Here is a 19,393-nt window from a genome sequence, read left to right on the forward strand (position 1 = left end):
TCTCCTATTTCTCATATCATATTTCATATCTCAGCTCATCTCTCATCTCATATGCCATATCTCATATCTCATCTCTCATCTCATAGCTCATATCTCATATCTCATCTCATATCTCATTTCATATCTCATATCTCATCTCTCATATCTCAAATCTCATATTTCATATCTCATCTCATATCTCATTCACATCTCTCATCTCATATCTCATCTCGTATCTCATATCTCACATCTCTCATCTCATATCTCATATCGTATCTCATATCTCATTTCATATCTCATATCTCATCTCATATCTCATAACTCACATATCTCATCTCTCATCTCATCTCATATTTTATCTCGTATCTCATCTCATATCTCTATCTTATCTCGTATCTCATATCTCTCATCTCATCTCATATATCATATCTCATATCGTATCTCATCTCATATCTTATCTCGTATCTCATTTCATCTCGTATCTCATCTCTTATCTCATATCTCATCTCATATCTCATCTCATCTCTCATTTCATATCTCATCTCTCATCTCATTTCATATCTCATCTCGTATCTCATCTAATATCTCATATCTCATCTCGTATCTCATATCTCATTTCATATCTCTCATCTCATATATCATATCTCATATATCATATCTCATATCTCATATCTCATATTTCATCTCATCACATATCTCATCTCGTATCTCATCTCATATCTCATATCTCATCTCGTATCTCATCTCATATCTCATCTCGTATCTTATCTCGTATCTCATCTCGCATCTCATATCTCATCTCATATCTCATCTCATCTCATATCTCATATCTCATCTTGTATCTCATATCTCATCTCGTATCTCATCTCATCTCGTATCTCATCTCATATCTCATCTCGTATCTCATAATATCTCATATCTCTCATCTCTATAACTCATCTCATAGATCATACATCTCGTATCTCATCTCATATCTCATATCTCATCTCATATCTCTCATCTCATATCTCATCTCGTATCTCATCTCATATCTCATCTCATATCTCATATCTCCTATCTCATCTCATATCTCATATCTCATCTCATATCTTATCTCATATCTCATCTCATATCTCATCTCGTATCTCATCTCGTATCTCATCTCATATCTCATCTCATATCATCTCGTATCTCATCTCATATCTTATCTCGTATCTCATCTCGTATCTCATCTCATATCTCTCATCTCATATCTCATATCTCCTACTCATCTCATATCTCATATCTCTCATCTCATATCTCATCTCATATCTCATATCTCCTATCTCATCTCATATCTCTTCTCATATCTCATCTCTCATCTCATATCTCATATCTCCTATCTCATCTCATATCTCATCTCATATCTCTTCTCATATCTCATATCTCATCTCATATCTCTTCTCATATCTTATATCTCATATCTCATATCTTTCATCTCATATCTCTTCTCATATCTTATATCTCATATCTCATATCTCTCATCTCATATCTCTTATCTCATTTCTCATACACTCATTTCTCATACATCTCATATCTCTTCTCATATCTCTTCTCATATCTCTTATCTCATATCTCTTATCTCATTTCTCATACATCTCATATCTCTTCTCATATCTCTTATCTCATATCTCTTATCTCATTTCTCATATCTCATATCTCATATCTCATATCTCATATCTCTTATCTCATATCTCTTATCTCATATCTCTTATCTCATTTCTCATATCTCATCTCTCATCTCATATCTCACATATCTCATCTCATATCTCACATCTCACATCTCTCATCTCATATCTCATATCTCATCTCATATCTCGTATCTCATATCATGAATCTCTCATCTCATATCATGAATCTCTTTATCTCATATCTCGTATCTCATCTCATATCTCATCTCGTATCTAATCTCATATCTCATATCTTATATCATATCTCATATCTCATTCATATCTCATATCTCATCTCATATCTCATATCTCATATCTCATATCTCATATCTCACATCTCATATTTCATATCATATCTCATATCATCTCATATCTCACATCTCATATCTCATCTCATATCATGAGTCTCACATCTCATATCTCATATCATCTCACATCTCATATCTCATCTATACTATCTCATATCTCATCTCTCTCTAACTTATTTCTCATCCATCTCACATATCTCATCTCTCATCTCATCATATCTCATATCATTGTTAGAGTTTTGCCCTGATTGTCTTACCTTATTTGAAGTTTATTTTTTCCTAAAAGAAAAAGACAAACACATTACCAAATATGTTTTAACTTTTCTTGAAAGGAAAATATAATATTCTTTCATATTTGGTTTATTCTTTTCCTTTTTTGGTTTTGGAGTAGCTAGTCCTTTTCTTGTAAGAAAATGTTTTAGGACTCTATAAATATGTGTTTGTTTCTTCTAACACAATAACAATAACAATAACATCCACAATGTAGTCGTTTAAGAGTCTTGTTTATAGGGAGATTTATTCTCTCTAAAGTTTCAATGTTTTTCTTTATATTAGTTTTGATATAATAATATTTTGATTTTTAGTATAAGTTTTTGTTATCTGATTTATCAACTATATGATTTGCAAACTGTAAGCTTCCGCATGATGCCCTAATCACCTAACACTCATCTCATATCACATATCATACTTATATATTATCTCTTATCTTTAATCTCATATCTCATCTCATATCTCATATCACATCTTTTATTTATCATCTCTCAAATCTCCTGTCACACATCTCACATCTTATATCTTATCTCTCTCCTCTCATATCTCACATCTCGTTTAACGTCTCTCTCTTCTCTTCTCACATCTCTCAACTCTCATATCTCATTTCGCTCATCTCTCTCATATATCTCATATCTCTCAACTCTCATCTGTCTTATATATCATTTCTCATCTCTTTCATATCTCGACTCTCTCTTCTTTCTCATATCTCTCAACCCTCATATCTCTCATTTCTTTCATCTCTCTTATTCTCTCATGTTCATTTCTTATCTCTCAACTCTACACTCTCTCGTTTCTCTTATCTTTCATGATCATATCTCCATTTCTCATCACTCATCCTCTCATATCTCTCATCTTTCTCACATCTCATCTCTCCTCTCACATCTCGCATCTTGTTTAATGTATCTCTCCTCTTTTCTCACATCTCTCTCATCTCTCTTAAATCTCATATCTCATATCTCTCAACTCTCATCTCTCTCATATCTCTCAATTCTCATTTCTCATTTCTCATCTTGTTATATCTCTCAACTTTCATATCTCCAATATCTTTCATCTTTTTCATCCCTCTCATATCTCTCATCTATCTTATATCTAGCTAACTCTATTATCTCTCTCATCTTCCTTTCTTATCTCTCAAATCTTATATCTCTCAACTCTACACTCTCGTATCTCTTATCTCTCATGATCATATCTCCATTACTCACATCACTCATCCTCTCATATCTCTCATGTATCTCTCAATGCTGCCTTTCTCATCTCTGTCATATCTCTCATCTCCCTTATCTCCCTCATCTCTCTCATATCTCATATTTTATCTCTCTCTATCTCTTATCTCTCTATGCTCTCTCATATCTCTAATGATAATCTCTCATATCACATATCTCTTTGCTACAAAGAGTATATAGTGCCTTGATTGTGAAATATCGATTGCTTGTTGAACTTGTGAATTGTGTAAAAGTAGTAGGATACTCCAAATTCGAAGGTCAAAGAGTTTAGAAAACATTCTTAGTGGAAAAAATATAAATGAAGGATCGATCCCAGTGGTGAATAATTTTCATGAATCTAAGAAATTGTTAGAATCCTTGATCTCTCTCGATATGCGATATGTGATATGATAAGTTATGAGATATGCGATTTGTCGATTTGAGATGAGAGATAAGAGGGGTGATGTGGCGAGAGGGTGGAAGGGTGAAGACGTAAAGGGTGAGGAAAGATAAAACTACCATACCATTACCATCCCTCAAGTAGGGATTTATCGATATAAATATTTAAATCCTTTATGTCTATTGTTATTGGTCACTTCTTAAAGAAGAAGGTCACACTGATTACATGATTCGTCCTTGGAAGCCCCCAAAATATAAGATTTGTTATGAAAGTGTTTTTCTGATTTTTTTTTTCTAAAATCCCATTGATTTTGCTTACACGAGACAAATAAGATTAAATATTGTTACCGTTTTTGAAAGGGCATTGATTTCATCATTTTGACTATCATACTAACATATTTTTAGGCATTTCCTTCATTAAAATGATTGTAGTTAAGTGTTATTACTCACTGAGCTAGCATCTCACTCTTTTCTTATGTCTTTACATAGAACTTACGTGGTATTGACGAGGATTTCATTAATTATAGAGTGTGATTTGTTAGCATCTAGTGAGCTTGCTTTGCGTGGTAAGAGATATATCGAATTTCTATGTTTTTTTTAAAACTCTTAGAGTCGCTCCATTTGTCAGTCCTTTATTAGAGTCATGATTATTCCTTCGTATTGTAGTCAAGTGACTAGTTTTAAGCTTCTTTTCGTAATTGGAGAAGAAATTGTATAATTGTGTGGCGATTGAATTACTGATGGATATTAGGTATTGAGTTAGCGATGTCTCTATTGATTTCTAAGACATGAAAAATAGTATATGCCTAAAAATAAAGGAAACTTTGCCTGATTTTCTATAGAATTCTGGTAAGGCTTCTCCTTTTAGCACCTGTCATATTTCTAAATTGGGTTGTGACAAAGTTGGTATCAGAGCCTAGATTATTCTTGTGATTTATGAATCACACGTTAGTAATAGAATCTCAATTATGGTTATGTTGCCGGCCATTTCTATAATCGTGATTCTGCAAGGAAGGTTGTGTCTTTTCTTTCTTATTCCTTATTGTATGTGCGATTACTGGATAAACTAGATTAATCTAACATTGTTATCTACTAATCTATCACAAGTCTTGAACATAGTCATTTAATAACAAGAATAGTCCAAAGGTTCGGGGGTATCAAAAGTAACCTTTGTAAACACCCATCACTCCTAAATAAGGGGAACGAACAAACAAAAGTAGTTGAAAAAGCCAAGAAAGAGATCATTATGTCATTGTGAGGAAATTTTGAGCACCTATGTGATATATACCATATATCCTTTTTTTTTTGAAAGAGTACTACTCTACATTTTAACAACATGAGAGTGTTACTGTTAGGACACTTATTTTTTTATATCGAGCAAGAGGTATTTATAGATAGAATGAATAGATTCAGGCAACAAAATAGGGCCACCAGAGCTCTAGGGAGCTAAAGATTCAGATTTGTCAAAAACAAAAGTAGTCTTCAGAGTTTCTAAGAATGAAACCTCTAAAGGTTCTAACAACTTAAAGATTCTTAGAGGTTCTAAAAGGGTTTTGGGAAAGATTCTTGAGTTGGGAAATCACCACGTATACTTACACCATTTTTAACGTTTATTTCACATTTACAAGCTCTTTTTTAGAAATTACGCAAATTTATCAATTTTTCCTCTGTAGCCCATGGATCTGGCACCTCGGAGCACCCAATTTTTTTTCCTGAAAACTCTTCATGAGGATCTCCGTATTGTGTTGGGGAACCACCACGTATACTCACACTATTTTTAATACTCATTTCTACATTTATAGGCCCTTATTTTTTATAAATTATGCAAATTCATTGAATTTTCATGTGTAATAGCCCATGGATATGGCGCCCTCGACCACCCAAACTTTTTTTCTAAAAAAACATCATGAGGACCTCCGTATTAAGTTAAGGAACTACCATGTATACTCATACCATTATTTTAACGCTCATTTCCGCATTTACAATTTATTTTAGGAATAACGCAAATTCATCATTTTTTCGTGTGTATTAGCTTATGGATCTGGTGCCTCGAAGCACCAAAAAAAAAATTCTGAAAAAACTTCATAAAGACCTTCATATTGAGTTGGGGAACCACCACGTATACTCACACCATTTTTAACGCTCATTTCTGCATTTCGAGGCCCTTTTTAGGAATTACGCAAATTCATCGATTTTTCGTATGTATTAGCCCATAGATCTGGTGCCTTAAAACACCCAAAATTTTATAACTTCACGAGGACCTCCATATTAAGTTGGGGAACCACCAAGTATACTCACACCATTTTTGTAACACTCATTTCTGCTTTTACAAACCTTTTTGTTTGGGAATTTCACAAATTCATCAATTTTTCTTGTGTTAGCCAATGGATTTAGCGCCTCAGTCAGATCACCCAAAAGTTTTTTCTGAAAAAACTTCAAGAGGACCTCTGTATTGAGTTGAGGAACCATCACGTATATTCACACCATTTTTTAAGGTTCATTTCCGCATTTACAAGCTCTTTATTAGGAATTACACAATTTCATCAATTTTTTGTGTGTAAATGCCCATGAATCTGGCGCCTCAGAGCACTTAAAAAACTTTTTCTTAAAAGACTTAATAAAGACCTCCATATTGAGTTGGAAATCACCAGGTATATTGACACTATTTTAATGTTCATTTCCGCATTTGCAGGCTCTTTTTTAGGAATTACGCAAATTCATTGATTTTTCGTGTAGATTAGCCCATGAATCTAGCGTCTCGGAGAACCCAAAAAATTTTCTGAAAAAAAAATTCATGAGGACCTCCTTATTGAATTGGGGAACCACCACGTATACTCACATCATTTTTAACACCCATTTCCGTATTTACAGGCTTTTTTTAGGAATTATGCAAATTCATCAATTTTTCATGTGTAGTAGCCCACAGTTTTAGCGCCTTGGAGCACCCTAAAACTTTTTCTGAGAAAACTTTTGAACCTCCGTATTGAGTTGGGGAACCACCACGTATACTCACACTGTTTTTTAATGCCCATTTTCGCATTTACATCCCTTTTTTAGAAATTACGCAAATTCATTGATTTTTCGTGTGTATTAGCCCATGGATCTGGCGCCTCAGAGCACCCAAAAGTTTTTTCTCAAAAAATTTCATGAGGACTTCCATATTGAGATGGGGAACCACTATGTATAATCACACCATTTTTAACGCCCATTTTCACATTTACAAGCTCTTTTTTAGGAATTAAGCAAATTCATCATTTTTTCATGTGTATTAGCCCTTAAATTTGGTGCCTCAAAGCACACAAAAAAAAATTTCTGAAAAAAACTTAATGAAAACCTCTATATTGAGTTTGGAACAACCAAGTATACTTACACCATTTTTAAAGCCCATTTCCTCTACAAGTCCTTTTTTAGGAATTACACAAAGTCATATCGATTTTTTATGTGGATTAGCCCATGGATCAGGCGCCTCGGAGCACCCAAAATGTTTTTTCTGAAAAAATTTCATGACGACCACCGTATTGAGTTGTGGAACCGCCACGTATACACGTATACTCACACTATTTTTTAATGCACATTTACGCATTTACAGGCCATTTTTAGGAATTTCTTAAATTCATTTTTCGTGTGTACTATTATTAGCCCATGAATCTGGCACCTCATAGTACTTAAAATTTTTTTTCGAAAAAACTTTATGAGGACCTTTGTATTGAGTTAGGGAACCACTACGTATACTCACACTTTTTTAATGCCCATTTCCACATTTACAAATCTTTTGTTAGGAATTACGCAATTCATCAATTATTCGTGAATATTAGCCCATGGATCTGGCGCCTCAGAGCTTCCAAAAAGTTTTTCTAAAAAAACTTCATGATGATCACCGTATTGAGTTGGGGAACCACAAAGTCTAGTCACCACAATTTTTTTATGCCCATTTCCGCATTTACATGCCATTTATTTAGGAATTACACAAATTCATCTATTTTTTAGTATGTATTAGCATAAGGATCTGACATCTCGGAGCACCCAAAAGTTTTTTCTTAAAAAATTTCATGAGGACCTCTCTATTGAGTTGGGGAACCACAACATATACTCACACCATTTTTAACGCCCATTTCTACATTTATTGGTCATTTTTTAGGAATTACGCAAATTCATCAATTTTTCGTGTATTAGCCCATGGATCTGGCGCCTCAGAGAATATAAACATCTTTTCTGAAAAACTTTATGAGGACTATATGAGTTGGGGAACCACTACGTATACTGACACCATTTTTTTAACATCATTTTTTGTATTTATAGGCCATTTTTTAGAAATTACGCAAACTTATCAATTTTTCGTGTGTATAAATAGACCATGGATCTGACGCCTCGAAGCACATATAAGTTTTTCTCAAAAACTTCATGAAGACCTCTGTATTGAGTTGGGAACCACTATGTATACTCACACCATTTTTAACGCCAATTTTCACATTTACAACCCTTTTTTTAGGAAGTATGCAATTCATCGAATTTTTGTCTGTATTAGTCCATTGAACTGGTGCCTCGGAGCATCCAATTTTTTTTTTCTAAAAAATCTTCATGAGGACATTTGTATTGAGTTGGGAAACCACCACGTATACTAACACTATATTTAACCCTCGTTTGCGCATTTATAGGACATTTTTTAGGATTTATGTAAATTTATCGATTTTTCGTGTGTACTAGCCCATGGATCTGGTGCCTCCGAGCACCCAAAATTTTTTTTGAGAGAACTTCTAAGAACCTCCGTATTGAGTTCGGAACCACCACGTATAGTCACACCATTTTTATAACGCCCATTTCCACGTTTACATGCCCTTTTTTAGAAATTACGCAAATTCATATATTTTTCATGTTTATTAGCCTATGGATTTAGCGCCTCGGAGTACCCATTTTTCTTAAAAAACTTCATGAGGACCTCCGTATTGAGTTGGGGAACCACAACGTATACTCACACAATTTTTTTGATAGGATCAAGCAGATTCCTGAAATGCCTTTCTCGATATTTCTCAATGTCCTGGCTATTCACGAAACATTTTTTAATGCCGATTTCCGCATTGACAATAACTTTTTTATTAATACGCAAATTAATAGATTTTTCATTAGCCCATTGATCTGGCACCTCGGAGCATCCAAAGAAATTTTCTGAAAAACCTTCACAAGGACCTCCATTTTGAGTTAGGGAACCAACACATATACTCACACCATTTTTTAATGTCCATTTCTGCATTTACATGTCCTTTCTAGGAATTACGCAACATAATCAATTTGTCGTGTGTATTAGCTCATGGATTTGACACCTCGAACACCCAAAAAAACTTCTAAAAGAACTTCATGAGGATGTGTGTATTGAGTTGGGGAACCACCACGTATACTCACATCATTTTTTAATGTCATTTCTGCATTAACATGCCCTTTTTTAAGAATTATTCAAATTCATCGATTCTCGTGTGTATTAGGCATGGATCTGGCACCTCGTAGGACCCTTTTTTTTAAAAAAAAGTTTCATAAGGATTTTCGTATTGAGTTGGGGAACCACCACATGTACTCACACCAATTTTTTAACGCTCATTTCTGTGTTTACATGCCCTTTTTTAAGAATTACGCAAATTCATCAATTTTTTGTGTGTATTAGCCAACAGATTTGGCGCCTCGAAGCACCCAAAAAACTTCACGAGGAACTCCATATTGAGTTGGGGAACCACTACGTATACTCACACCATTTGTGTATCGCCCATTTCTGCATTTATAGGCCCTTGTTTTAGGAATTACGAAAAATCATCAATTTTTCATATGTATTAGCCCATAGATCTGGTGCCTTGGAGCACCCAAAAAAAATTTCTGAAAAAACTTCATGAAAACCTCTGTATTGAGTTGGGGAACCATCACATATACCACACCACTTTTTTAACCTCAATTTCCGCATTCATTCCTTTTTTTTTTTAAGAATTACGCAAATTCATCAATTTTTCATATGTATTAGCCATGGATCTTACGCCTCCGAGCACCAAAAATTTTTTTACGAAAAAACTCATGAGGACCTCCGTATTGAGTTTGGGAACCGCCACGTATACTCACACCATTTTTTCAATGACTATTTTCGCGTTTACATGCCCTTCTCTTTATAGGAATTACGCAAATTCATAGATTTTTCGTGTGTGCCCATTGATTTGGCACCTTGGAGCACCTTAAATTTTTTATGAAAAAACTTCATGAGTACCTCGGTATTAAGTTGGGGAACCACCACGTATACTCACACAATATTTTTAACGCCTATTTCCGAATTTAGAGGCCTTTTGTTAGGAATTACTCAGATTTATTGATTTTTCGTGTGTATTAGCTCAAAGATTAGGCCCCTTAGAGCACCCAAATTTTTTTCTGAAAAAACTTCATTAGGACTTCCGTATTGAGTTAGGGAACCACTATGTATACTCACATTTCTTCATTTACAAACCCTTTTTATTTTTAGGAATTATGCAAATTCATTAATTTTTCGTTTGTATTATCTCATGTATCTAGCGCCTTAGAGCACCCAAAAATCTTTTTCGAAAAAAAACCTAATCAGAACCTTCGTATTGAGTTAGGGAACCTCCACGTATACTCACACCATTTTATTAAAACTCATTTCCACATTTACAAGCCCTTTTATGAAAATACACAAATTCATCAATTTTTCGTGTGTATTAGCCCATGAATATGATGCCTCGGAGCACCCAAACAAAGTTTCAGAAAAAACTTAATGAGGACCTTCGTATTGAGTTGGGGAACCACAACATATACTCACACCATTATATTAAAGTCCATTTCCGCATTTACATGCCGATTTTTCGTATGTATTTGCCCATGAATCTGGAGCCTCGGAGCACCCAAAAAAATTTTCTGAAAAAATTTCATGAGGACCTCCGTATTGAGATGGGGAACCATCACGTTTACTCACACCATTTTTTAACGCTCATTTTCGCATTTACAGACTCTTTTTTAGAAACAAAATAAATTCATCAATTTTTTGTATGAACCCATGGATATGACGACTCGAAGCACTCAAATTTTTTTTTTTAAAAAAACTTAATGAGAACCTTCGTATTGAGTTGTGGAGCCACCACAAATACTCACACAATTTTATTAAAGCCCATTTCCGCATTTACATGACCCTTTTTAGAAATTACACAAATTCATCATTTTTCGTGTGTATTAGCCCATGGATATAGCGTCTAAGAGCACCTAATTTTTTTTTTTAAAAAAAACTTCATGAGGACCACCATATTGAATTGGGGAACCACCACTTATACTCAGACCATTTTTTCAACGCCCATTTTCGCATTAACAGTCCCTTTTTTAGAAATTATGCAAACTCGTTGATTTTTTGTGTGTATTAGCCCATCAATTCGGCGCCTCAGAGGACCCAAAAAAATTTTGAAAAAACTTAATGATAACCTCTGTATTGAGTTCGAAACCACCTCATATATTCATACCATTTTTTAAAACACACATTTTCACATTTACATGCCTTTTTTTATGAATTACGCGAATTCATCAAATTTTCTTGTGTATTAACCCATGGATCTGGCGTCTCGGAGCGCCTCAAATATTTTTCTGTAAAACCTTATGAGGACCTCTGTATTGAGTTGAGAAACCACCACGTATACTCACACCATTTTTTAACTCCCATTTCTACATTAACAAGCCATTTTTTTTAGAAATTACGCATATTCATTGATTTTTTGTGCGCATTAGTCCATTGATCTGGCGCCTCGAAACACCAAAAAAATTTCTAAAAAAGCTTCATGAGGATTTCCTTATTGAGTTGGGGAATCACTATGTATACTCAAACCGCTCTTTTACCGCCCATTTCCGTATTTACTAGGCTTTTTTAGAAAATACACAAATTCATCTATTTTTTGTGTGTATTAATTAGCCCATGGATCAGGCGCTTCGAAAAACAAAAGAAAAATTTATGAAAAAACTTCATAAGAACCTCGCATTGTGTTTGGGAACCACCACATATATTCACACTATTTTTTAATGTCCATTACCGCATTACATGTTCTCTTTTAGGAATGACGTAAATTCAATGATTTTTCTTGTGTATTAACCCATGGATCTGGCGCTTCGAAGTATTCAAAATTTTATTCTGGAAAACTTCATGAGGACGTCCGTATTGAGTCGGGGAACCACCACGTATACTCAAACCATTTTTAATGCCCATTTCCACATTTACAGGACTTTTTTAGAAATTACGCAAATTCATTGACCTTTCGTATTTATTAGCTCATGGATCTAGCGCCTCTGAGCATTCAAAAAGTTTTTTTGAAAAAAACCTCAATAGGACCTCTGTATTAAGTAGGGTAACCACCACATATACTCACACTATTTTTTAACGCCCAATTCCATATTTACATGCCTTTTTTTAGGAATTACGCAAATTCATCGATTTTTCGTGTGTATTAGCCATGGATCTAGCGTCTCGGAGCACCCAAAAAAATTTCTGAAAAAACTTAATGAGGACCTTCGTATTGAGTTGAAAAACCTCCATATATACTCACACATGTTTCTTAACACCCATTTCTATATTTACATGTTGCTTTATAAGAATTACTTAAATTCATCAATTTTAAATGTGTTAAGCTTATGGATCTGGCGCCTAGAGCACCCAAAATTTTTTTCTGAAAAAACTTCACGAGGAACTTCGTATTGAATTGGAGAACCATCAGGTATACTCACACAATTTTTTTAACGCTCATTTTTGCATTTACAGGCCATTTTTAGGAATTACGTGAGTTAGTCAATTTTTCGTGTGTATTAGCCCAAGGATCTAGCGTCCCGGAGAAACCCAAACACTTTTTCTAAAAAAAATATCATGAGGACCTCCGAATTGAGTTGGGGAACCACTACGTATACTCACACCATTTTTTAACGCCCATTTCCGTATTTACATGCATTTTTCACGAATTATGCAAATTGCTCAATTTTTCGTATGTAAATGCCTATGGATTTTGCACCTCAGCGAACCCAATTTTTTTTAGAAAAATCTTCATGACGACCTTAGAATTATGTTGGGGAACCACCACGTATACTCATACTATTTTTTAACACCCATTTTTGTAATTACAGACCCTTTTTCAAGAATTACGCAAATTTATCAATTTTTCGTGTGTATTAGCCTATACATCTGGAGCCTTAGAGCACCCAAAAGTTTTTTCTGAAAAACTTCATGAGGATCTTCTTATTAAGTTGTGGAACCACCACGTATACTCACACCATTTTTTAACGACCATTTTTGCATTTATATGACCTTTTGTTAGGAATTACGCAAATTCATTGATTTTTCGTGTGTATTAGCCCATGGATTTGGCATCTCGAAGCACCCAATTTTATTTTTTTTAAAAAAAACTTCATAAGGACCTCTGTATTGAGTTGGGAAACCAGTGAGTATACTCACACCATTTTTTTAACACCCATTACCGCATTTACATGCCATTGTTTTAAGAAATACAAAAATTTATTGATTTTTCGTGTGTATTAGCCCATTGTTCTGGCGCCTCGGAGAACCCAAACTTTTTTCCTAAAAAAACTTCACAAGGACCTCATTATTAAGTTAGGAAAGCACTACGCATACTCACACCATTTTTTAACGCCAATTTCTGGATTTACGGACCTTTTTTAGGATTTATGCAAATTCATCAATTTTTCGTGTGTATTAGCCAATGGATCTGGCGCCTAAGAGCACCCAAAAAGTTTTCTAAAAAACCTTCATGAGAACCTTTGTATTGATATAGGGAACCACCATACTCACATAATTTTTTTTACGCTCATTTTCCCTTTAACAGACCCTTTTTTAGGAATTATGCAAATTCATCAATTTTTCGTGTGTGTTAACCCATGGATATGTCGCCTCGAAGCACCTAATTTGTTTTTTGAAAAAACTTCATAAGGACTTCCGTATTTAGTTGGGCAACCACCACATTTATTCACACCATTTTTAAACGTCCATTTCCGCATTTACGGGCCCTTTTATGGAAGTTACGTCAATTCATCAATTTTTCGTATGTATTAGTCCATGTATCTAGTGCCTCAGAGCAACCAAATATTTTTTCTAAAAAAACTTCTTGAGGATATCCGTATTTAGTTCGGGAACCTAAATGTTTCCTCACACCATTGTTTTAACTCAATTTCCGTATTTACATGCTCTATTTAGGAATTAATCAAATTCATTGATTTTTCGTGTGTATTAGAGCACCTTAAATTTTTTTCTGAAAAAACTTTATAAGTGCCTCCGTATTGAGTTAGGCAACCATAATGTATACTCACACTATTTTTTAACGCCCAATTCCGCATTTATAAGCCCTTTTTTAGGAATTACACAAATTCGTCAATTTTTCGTGTGTATTAGTCCATGCATCTGGCGCCTCAGAGCGCCCACAAATTTTTTCTGAAAAAACTTTATAAGTGCCTTCGTATTAAGTCAGGGAACCACAATGTATATTCACACCACTTTTAACGTCAATTTCCGTATTTATAGGCCATTTATTAGGAACTACACAAATTCATCGATTTTTCATGTGTATTAACTCATGGATTTGGCGCCTCAGAACACCCAAAAGTTTTTTCAGAAAAAACTTTAGGAGGACCTCCGATATTGAGTTAGGGAACCACCATGTATATTCACACAATTTTTTAACACCTATTTCCGCATTTACAGACCTTCTTTTAGGAATTACGCAAATTCATCGACTTTTTGTGTGTTTTAGCCCATGGTCTGACGCCTCGAAGCACCCAAACATTTTTACAGAAAAAAATTCACGAGGACCTTTGTATTAAGTAGGGTAACCACCACGTATACTCACACCACTTTTTAACGCCAAATTTCGCATTTACATGCCTTTTTTGGGAATTATGCAAATTCATCAATTTTTCGTATGTATTAGCCCATAGATTTGGCGCCTCGAAGCACCTAAATTTTTTTCTATAAGAGCTTCACGAGGACCTCCTTATTGAGTTGGGAAACCACTACATATACTCACACTATTTTTAACGCTAATTTCTGCATTTACATGCTCTTTTTCCAGGAATTACGCAAATTTATGGATTTTCGTGTTATTAGCCCATGGATCTAGCGTCTCAGAGCACCCAAAAAAAAATTCTGAAAAAATATCATGAGGACCTCTGTGTTGAGTTGGGGAACCATCATGTATACTCACATTATTTTTTTTAACACTCATTTTCGCATTTACATACCTTTTTTTTGTAATAACGCAAAGTAATCGATTTTTCGTGTGTATTATCCCATGGATCTGGCACTCGGATCACCCAAAAAAGCTTTTCTAAATAATTTTCATAAGGACCTTTGTATCGAGTTAGAGAACCACCAAGTATACTCACACCATTTTTTAACGCCCATTTCATCATTTACAAACCTTCTTTTAGAAATTACGCAATTAATTAATTTTTAGTATGTATTATCCCATGGATCTGGCTCCTCAGAGCACCAAAAGTAATTTTCTGACAGAACTTCATAAGGATCTCCGTATTAAGTTGGGGAACCATTACGTATACTTACACCATTTTTAACTCCATTTCTGCATTTGCTGACCCTTTTTTAGGAATCATGCAAATTCATCGATTTTTCGTGTGTATTAGCCCATAGATTTAGCGCCTCCGAGCACCCAAATTTTTTTTCTGAAAAACCTTCATGAGGACATCTGTATTGAGTTGGGGAACCACAACAAATACTCACACTATTTTTAATGCCCATTTCCGCATTTACAGGCCTTTTCTTAGGAATTACGCAAATTCATTAATTTTTCATGTTATTAGCCCATGCATCTGAGGCCTTTGGAGCACACAAAAGTTTTTTTAAAAAAAAAACTTCATGAGCACCTCTGTGTTGAGTTGGGTAACCACCACATATACTCACGCTATTTTTTTAACGTTCATTTCCGCATTTACAAGTTTTTTTAAAGAATTATGCAAAGTAATCGCTATTTCTTATGTATTAACCCATGGATCTGACACTTCGGAGCACCCAAATTTTTTTTCTAATAAAACCTCATGGGGACCTCTCTATTGAGTTGGGAAACTACTACGTATACTCACAACATTTTTAACGCAATTTTCGCATTTACATGACCATTTTTAGGAATTACGCAAATTGATCAATGTTTCGTTTGTATTAGCACATGGATAAGGCGCCTCAAAGCACCCAAAAATTATTCTAAAAAAACTTCATAAGGACCTCCTTATTGAGTTGGGAACCACTACCTATACTCACACCATGTTTAACATTCATTTCTGCATCTACAATCCCCTTTTTAGGAAATTACGCAAATTCATCAATATTCCATGTATATTAGCCCATGGATCAGGCGCCTCTGAGCACCAAAAAAAATTCTGAAAAAACTTCAAAAGAACCTCTGTGTTAAGTTGGGGAACTACCACATATACTCACAAAATTCTTTTAACGCTCATTTTCGCACTTAAAGACCCTTTTTTAGCAATTACGCAATGTAATTAATTTTTTATGTGTATCAGCCCATAGATCTGGCACCTCTTGACACCCAATTTTTTTTTCTTAAAAATCTTCATGAGGACCTCTGTATTGAGTTAAAAAACCACCACGTATACTCACACCATTTATTTGACTCACATTTCCGCATTTACTGACCCTTTTTTAGAAAATACGCATATTCTTTGACTTTTCGTGTGTAATGCCCATAGATTTGACACTTCGGAACACCCAATTTTTTTTTTTTGAAAAAACATCATGAAGACCTTTGTATTAAGTTGGGGAACTACCTCGTATACTCAAATCATTTTTAACCCTCATTTTCACATTTACAAGTCTTTTTTTATTAATTACGCAAATTCCTAGATTTTTCATGTGTATAGCCCATAAATCTGGCGTTTCGGAGCACCAAAAAATATTTTTTGAAAGAACTTCATGAGGATCTCTGTATTGAGTTGAGGAACCACCACATATACTCACACCATTTTTTAATGTCATTTCCGCAATTACAGGACCATTTTTAGGAATCATGTAAATTCATCAATTTTCTTGTGTATTAGCCCAAGAATCAGGCGCCTTGGAGCACCCAAAATTTTCTTCTGAAAATACTTAATGAGGACCTCTGTGTTGTGTTGGAGAACCACCATGTATACTCAAATTATTTTTTAATGCACATTTCGGCATTTACAAACCCTTTTTTAAGAAATTACGCAAAGTAATCGACTTTTTGTGTGTATTAATCCACAGACCTGGCGCCTCAGAGCACCCAAAAACATTTCTGATAAAACTTCATGGGGACCTCTATATTGAGTTGGGGAACCACCACGTATACTCACACTATTTTTTAATTCCCATTTCCGTATATACATGACCATTTTTAGGAATTACGCAAATTCATCAATTTTTCGTTTGAATTAGCCCATAGATTTGGCGCCTTGGAACACCAGAATTTTTTTTCAGAAAAAACTTTATTAGGACCTCATTTATGAGTTGAGAACCACTATTTATACTCACACCATTTTTAACACCCATTTACATATTTACATGCTTGTTTAAGGAAATTACGCAAATTCATCAATTTTTTGTGTGTATTAGCCCATTGATCTGGCGTTTCGGAGCACCCAAATTTTTTTTCTGAAAAAACATCATGAGGACCTCTGTATTGAGTTGGGGAACCACCACGTATACTTACACCATTTTTAATTTCCTTTTTCGCATTGAGTTGAGAAACCGCCACGTATACTCACAACATTTATTTTAACACTCATTTTCGTATTTACAGCCCCATATTTAAGAATTACGCAAATTCATCAATTTTTCGTGTTTATTAGCTCATGAATCTGGCGCTTCAGAGCACCCAAAATTTTTTTGTGAAAAAACTTCATGAGGACCCCTGTATTGAGTTGGGGAACCACTACGTATACTCACACCATTTTTTTAAACGCCCATTTCTGTTTTTACAAGTCCTTTTTTAGGAATTACGCAAACTAATCGATTTTTTGCGTGAATCAATCAATGGATCTGTCGCCTCTGAGCATCCAATTTTTTTTCCAAAAAAAGCATCATGAGGACCTCAGTATTGAGTTAGGGAACCACCATGTATGCTCACACCATTTTAACGCTCATTTTCGTATTTATAGGCTCTTTTTTTGGGAATTATGTAAATTCATCAATTTTTCGTATATATTAGCCCATGGATTTGGCACCTCGGAGCACCCAAAAACTTTTTCTGAAAAAACTTCATGAGGACCTTCGTATTGAGTTGGGGAACCATCACTAATACTCACCATTTTTAACGCTTATTTTTCCCACTTACAGACCCTTTTTCATAATTACGTAAATTTATCATTTTTCGTGTGTATAAGCTCATGCATTTGGCGCCTTGGAGTACCAAAAAAAAATTCTAAACAAATTTCATGAAGACCTCCATATTGAGTTGGAGAACCACCACGTATAATCACACTATTTTTCTTACGCCAATTTTCTCATTTACAGGCTCGTTTTTAAGAATTACCTAAATTCATCGATATTTCATGTGTATTAGCCCATGCATCTGGCGCCTCATAGCACCAAAAAAAAAATTTCTAAACAAATTTCATAAGGACCTTCGTATTGAGTTGGGGAACTACCATGTATACACACCATAATTTTTTAACACCTATTTCTACATTTGCAAGCCTTTTTTTAGGAATTACTCAAATTCATCAATTTATTGTGTGTATTAGCCCATAGATTTTGCGCCTCGAAGCACCCAAAAAAGTTTTCTGAAAAAACTTCATGAGGACCTCCAAATTAAGTTGGGGAACCACCATTTTTAACACCCATTTCCCCATTTACAAACCTTTTCTTAGGAATTACGCAAATTCATCAATTTTTCGTGTGTATTTGCCCATGGATCTTGCGACTCGGAGCACCCAAAAAATATTTTTGATAAAATGTCATAAAGACCTCTGTATTGAGTTGGGAAACCACTACGTATACTCACACCACTTTATTAACGCTTATTTTCACATTTACAGGCCGTTTTTAGTAATCACACAAATTCATCAATATTTATGTGTATTAGCTCATAGATCTGACGTTTGGGAACACCCAATTTTTTTTGTGAAAAAACTTCATGAGGACCTTCATATTGAGCTGAGAACCACCACATATACTCAACCCATTTTTAATGTCCATTTTCGCATTTACAAGTTCTTTTTTAGAATTAGCTAAATTCATCGATTTTTCGTATATATTAGCCCATGGATCTAGCAGCTCGGAGCACCCAAATAAAATTTCTGAAAAAATTTCATGAAGACCTCCGTATATAGTTGGGGAACCACCACATATACTCACACCATTTTTTTAACAGTCATTTTCGCATTCACAGGCCCTTTTTTAGGAACTACGTAAATTCATCAATTTTTCATGTGTTAATGGATCTAGCGCCTCGAAGCACCCAAAAATATATCTGAAAAAACTTCATGAGGAACTCCGTATTGAGTTGGAGAACCACCATGTATACTCACACCATTTTTTTAA

Source organism: Solanum stenotomum, chromosome 1, assembly GCF_019186545.1.
Source record: "Solanum stenotomum isolate F172 chromosome 1, ASM1918654v1, whole genome shotgun sequence".
NCBI classification, from domain to species: domain Eukaryota; kingdom Viridiplantae; phylum Streptophyta; class Magnoliopsida; order Solanales; family Solanaceae; genus Solanum; species Solanum stenotomum.